Here is a 5,522-nt window from a genome sequence, read left to right as displayed (position 1 = left end):
GTGCAGATCATCCAGGAGATGATGGGAATAGAAGACATAATGTCAAGGCCTTCATTTTTTTGCAGACCATAAAAGACTCTCATTGCTGCATTAGTCCCTGAAAACTGACTCAGGATATATTCTCTCTTTTCAGCATCTGTAAGCCACAGGATCTCTGCCTGGATAGGTTGTTTTAACAGAGAGTGAAGCTTCTTCATGGTCGTAGGCCGGGCAGTTATCAGGAGGGAGCATTCAGGAAACAGTTTTTTCTTCACAAAACTATGTAAGAGGGTCTCTACTGGCTTCCTCTCCTGGGGGTTAGAACAAAGACCCTCTTCCTGGTCACCTACAGGGTACTGAAGCTCAGGAAATCCATCAAGAATGAACAGAAGCTTTTCTGGATATATAGGAAGACTATCCAGGATTGGTCCATCCATATTTTGGAAACTGTTAGTGATCAAGTCAGCAGCACTAAGGTTAGCAATATGGCTTATTTCTCTGCAGTTTATGTAGATGAGATAATCAAACCTGCCTGGAGTAACCATTCCTGCTGCCCAGTCAAACATGAACTTGCACCACAGCTGTTTTCCCAATCCCAGCACATCCCGGAAGCACCACAGTTCGGGATGAGCTTGAGCCCTCTTCATCAGGATCAAATACATGTTCCATTTCGATAAAATGATCTTTTTGAGGAATTCCGCACGATGTCTTTTCTGATATGCCGTGTTCTTTTACAACAAGCAGTCGTGACTCCATATGCTTGCCATGGTGACAACATTTATTGACTCCTATTTGTAGGTACTTTTCTTTTAGATGTTTTCAAAATAATTCCTGGTAATCTAATGAGGTGACCAAGAGTTAGTAATCACAGAATACTAGACAACAACGCAAACAACTGTAGCTAGTACCACCAACACCAACATCTCCACTGGGGTATCTTAAAGGCTCCTCAAACATTACATGTCTAAAACTGCGTTCTTGATTCCTATGCTGCTGCCTCCCACTCCCAAAAAACCATCCCCGGGCATCTTATTTCAGGAAAATGGTGTCACCCAGTTGTTCATAAAAATGTTAGAAGTCATTCTTTTTTTCCCTTGCATCCTCCACATCCAATCAGTTAGCAAGGCCTGTCATTTATACCTCCAAAATAAGCCTCCATTCCATTTATCTATCGCTACACCTTCAAATGCCACCTAAGTACAAGACACTATCAACTCTTTCTTGGAGTGCTGAAATAGCCTCCTACGCATATACTCTTGCTTGTCTGTGGCTCCTCTCCACACAGCAGCCAACACAATCTTCTAAAAATATCAATTACCTCACGTCACTGGCCTGCCCCAAACCTTTCAAGAGCTTTTAATTGCACTTGGTATAAAATGCACAATCTTTACCTTATCCTACAAGATGTGCGATGAACTGGGCCCTACCTCTCTCTCCTCCCCAGCCTCATTTTATACCATTCTCCTTCTCGGTCCCTACACTAGAGCCACGCTGGCCTACTTTTACTTTTTCACTAACGTCATGTTTTTTTCCCATGTCAGGGCCTTTCCACTAGCTATTCTCTCTGCCTGCAACACTCTTCCTCCTGCTTGTCCCACAGAAAGCTCCTTCTCATCCTTCGGATCTCAATGTAAGCATTACTTTCTAGAAGAGGACATGCCTGACCACTCAATTGAAAGCAGATTATCTCTACTATTCCTTTTACCAGCACCCTGCTTTCCCTTTATAGCACTTATCACAATTTGTGATTGTCATCTTTATTTTTTTAAATTATCTGTCTTTCACATTAACCAACCATCTACATGAAGACAGCGATGGTATCTGTCTTCTTCACCATTGTACCCTAAGGTCCTAGCGTGGTGCCTGGCACTAGTAGACACTCAATAAATATTTATTGAATGTGGCTATAAATGCTTTTGAATTAAACATAAGTCATTTATTATTGCCTATTCTACTCCAGATACTGTACTAGGCCCTTTACATACATTTCTCATTTCATTCCATGAAGTAGGTTTCATAGTTATAGAAATTGGAACTTACAGCCAGGATCACGAGTTCATGGGTGTGCTATCTGTACACAGGTCTCTCATGCTCAGAAGGACCCGTGCTGGGTGTAATGCTCTGCTGTTGGTATCTTGAAATTCTTAATAATTTTTGAACAAGGGGTCCTGCCTTTTCATTTTGTACCATACCCCATAAATTATATAGCCAGTCCTGCTTATAGCATCAGGTAACTTGTCCAAGGCTTGACAGCTAGTAAGTGGCAGAGATTTAATTAAGATTCAGGTTTGTCTGAAACCAAGGTACATGTGCTTAAATACTACACTACATAGCCTTTCACCTTCTGCAACTAGCAAAATTAATCCAAGGAGTCTGTTATGAAGTTTAAAGTTCTGTTAAGTGAATGTTTAAGCTAGCATTTCCCAAATAAGTGTTTCTTGTAACACAGCTTTGCAAAATATTAATTGGAGAGCTGAGAAAAACATGTTCTGTGGTCAAGTGAGTTAAGAGGCACGCACACTCTACTGCATTTTAGAGTTTCTCAGTAAATATTAGCACATGAAAGGCTCTGAGATGACCTACAGTAAAAAAAAAGGCTATTTAACATTGTTCAATCCAGGATTTTCTGGTCTTAAAAGACCATGGAACCCGTTTGTAAAAGCAAAGTTACTAAACTCCTGGAGAATAGAGTTCTGCGTTCTACAATACTAATAGAATAGTGTTCTGAACTCAGTTTGGGGAATGCCGATTTGGATGTGTTGGCAAACTTTTTCTGTAAAATCCCATAAATAGTTTAGGCTTTGAGGTCTCTGTTGCAGTTACCTCTGCTATCTTAGTGCGAAAGTGGCCACAGATGATATGTAAATAAATGGGCATGGCTAGTTCCAGTAAAACTTTATTCACAACAACAGGCAGCTGGCTGAATTTGGCCCACTAGCTGTTACTTGTTGACGTTAATCTAGATCAGGGGTCGGCAAACTGTGGCTCGCGAGCCACCTGCGGCTCTTTGGGTACGTTCTGTCTCAAAAGTTTGCCGACCCCTGGGAGAGCCAATACTGTCCCTCACAACAATTTAAAAATTATTCAAGAGCCATAAATACATTTTTACATAATCACCATTATGTGAATAATAGCCTTTAAAAATCTTAGAAATGAAACTATGGTAGTTTTATTTTCATTTTCAATTTTACTTCAGAGCCACATGTACGTACCCAAAGAGCCGCATGTGGCTCGCGAGCCGCAGTTTGCAGACATGGCAGCTCTTCCATCTCAAAAGTTTGCCGACCCCTGGTCTATATCATTCCAGAAGCAGACTGGTCTATTCTTTTTTTTTTAAGATTTTTATTGGGGAATTGGGGGGATGGGAACAGCGCTGGGGAATTGGGGAAGGGGAACAGACAAGTTGCTGTTGTTTTGTTCTTCAGTCTAGTTGTGGAGGACGTTGCTTCACTGGCCCAAGTTGACACCATCATTGCACTCTTCCCAGGCGAGGCATCAGTCGCCGGCTTCTGGACGGCCACTCATGGTGGCTGCTGGCCGCTCACACTGGCTGCTGGCTACACACGGTAGCCCATGGCAACCCACTGCCACAGGGGCTTGCAGCCTACGCAGTCGCCAGTGACTCACGGCAGCCCAGCTCCAGGTTGAGCTGTTGTTCAGCATCTTAGCTGTAGAGGGCAGTGTCACCAGCCCTCATATGTGGGATCCGAACTGGGGCCCTCTGGCGTCCCAAGCCAGCTCTTAACCAACGCGCTACTCGGCCGGCCCCAGACTGGTCTCTTCTTGACATAAAGTTTCATACACCTGGTGCTTGACCACCACCATCAGTGGTCCCCTCAGGACCACTTGAATATCTATTTTATATGATATAAAACTCCTATTTGTTATGACAATTTGGGGCGTCATCGTACCAAAAAAAATCAATGACTGCTGCCCAATGAATGTGGGAGAGGAGTGGGAATGAGAAGCAGGGTTCATGAAAGGCACTATTCCCAAGACAGAAAAAGAAAGTAAAACTGAAAATATATCTACCTGTAAGCTTTTTCCATGAAAACAAAGCCAGAGAACTTGAAGCAGCTGTGGGAGGAGAAGAGTTGGGGGTAAGAGTTGCACAAATACACCTTCATGCCAAAACATGAAATATAAAGAAATTCAGCCACATGGTAACAGCCATCCATGCTGTTCCCCAAACAGAACTACAACAAAGAAAGTAAGTCACCTCAGATCGCTTCCAACTTACCCACAAAGTCATTTTATAGTTAACATCTAACATACAGTAAAACGTAAGAACTTCTCACACAGATATATTTAGGGTGTAAACATTTACATTTATATTTTCAATAAGGAAAATTTTAGGCATAAACCTAAAGGGGCACGTATTATTTGAAGTGACTGTTTCTGGTGTTTTGCTTTCCATTGAACATTAGCCTATTGATTTTGTTGGAGCTTCGGTAAAGTCTACCTTGTTAATGAGAAAGAATAAGGTGTTGCTGATGTTAGCTTGACAGATCTGTACAATGACCTAAATTCAAATACATATACACACATACTTAATTCAAACACGTATATCGGTATATAGATAAAAATGCACACATGCGCACACACATGCACCCTTCCACATTACTGTAAGTTTTTAGTACTTGCACAACTTTAAAAGCAAAAGAGAGACATATAGTTGGGAGAAGGTGGAACTAGGTGGATGGGGGGGAAGCAGAGTCAACAGAGGCAGATACTAAAATATCACAGAAATGGGCAGTGAGTCGTCTGTGGAAGATAAGCAGTTTCTATTCCCCATAATTAAACATTCCTTGGAGTTCAGGAATCCGCCACAAGGGGAAGAACTCTAGTATAATCTTCACTCTGCTCTGTATCCTATGAGAATCTGTGGTTACAGCATAGGGTCTTTTATGATTATAAATGTTTATGGGATTATGGAAAACCGTAGAAACCACAGTTGCCTCTTCTCCTTTCTGTCCTTTTCCTCATTTTGGGAAGCACAAAAATTGTGGACACATTTTCAAGAGATTATTAATGGGTAAATACTGTACCCATGAAATATCTTAATATGCACACACCTATACACAAGCAACACAATTTTAAAGATTCAGAAGAATCCCAAAGTCTTTGAGGAGTAGAAGTAGGGGAAAGAGAAACAACAGTGTTCTCTAGATTATACCCTTTCTTACCTCATTCAGCTACTCACCTTCGTGGTCAGACAATAAACTCCAGGTACAAACAGGTTCCATATCTTTTCTTTGCTTTTGACAGTGCATCCCGGCAAATCAAGAAAACTGTAATCCAAAACAGAAATGATGACTGTAAGACCTAGTGGAAGCCCAGAGTAAAAAAAAAAAAAAAGTAACTCAAGAAAGACTACTCGTTTAAGGCATTACAGAGTTGAGGAAGACTGAAGACCCAATAACCCAGTAGATAGCTGGGGCGGAACTAGGGGGGTGACCTAAAGATAGCCCAAAACCAACAGTCTTCAACTTGAAGAGAAAATAAACGAAAAGAGGATAGAATGTTGGCAAACTTTTTTTTTT

At 41.5% G+C, this 5,522-nt stretch overlaps 1 long non-coding RNA gene across 1 annotated transcript in view; it reads right to left on the bottom strand.

Moving 5' to 3' along the window:
- Positions 1-652: 652 nt before the first annotated feature.
- LOC109393337 (uncharacterized) overlaps positions 653-5,522 on the bottom strand; it is a 21,573-nt gene continuing 16,703 nt past the window's right edge. Inside the window, exons 4-6 of the long non-coding RNA XR_002126239.1 lie at positions 5,183-5,270; positions 4,012-4,056; positions 653-818 (exon numbers count right to left, since the gene is read on the bottom strand). This is a non-coding gene — a long non-coding RNA (uncharacterized LOC109393337). The remainder of the gene's footprint in view (positions 819-4,011; positions 4,057-5,182; positions 5,271-5,522) is intronic.

The sequence above is a fragment of the Hipposideros armiger genome, unplaced genomic scaffold, assembly GCF_001890085.2.
Source record: "Hipposideros armiger isolate ML-2016 unplaced genomic scaffold, ASM189008v1 scaffold_377, whole genome shotgun sequence".
Taxonomy (NCBI): Eukaryota; Metazoa; Chordata; class Mammalia; order Chiroptera; family Hipposideridae; genus Hipposideros; species Hipposideros armiger.
The sequence above is the reverse complement of the archived record's forward strand: the minus strand, read 5'-3'. Positions and strand labels throughout refer to the sequence as shown.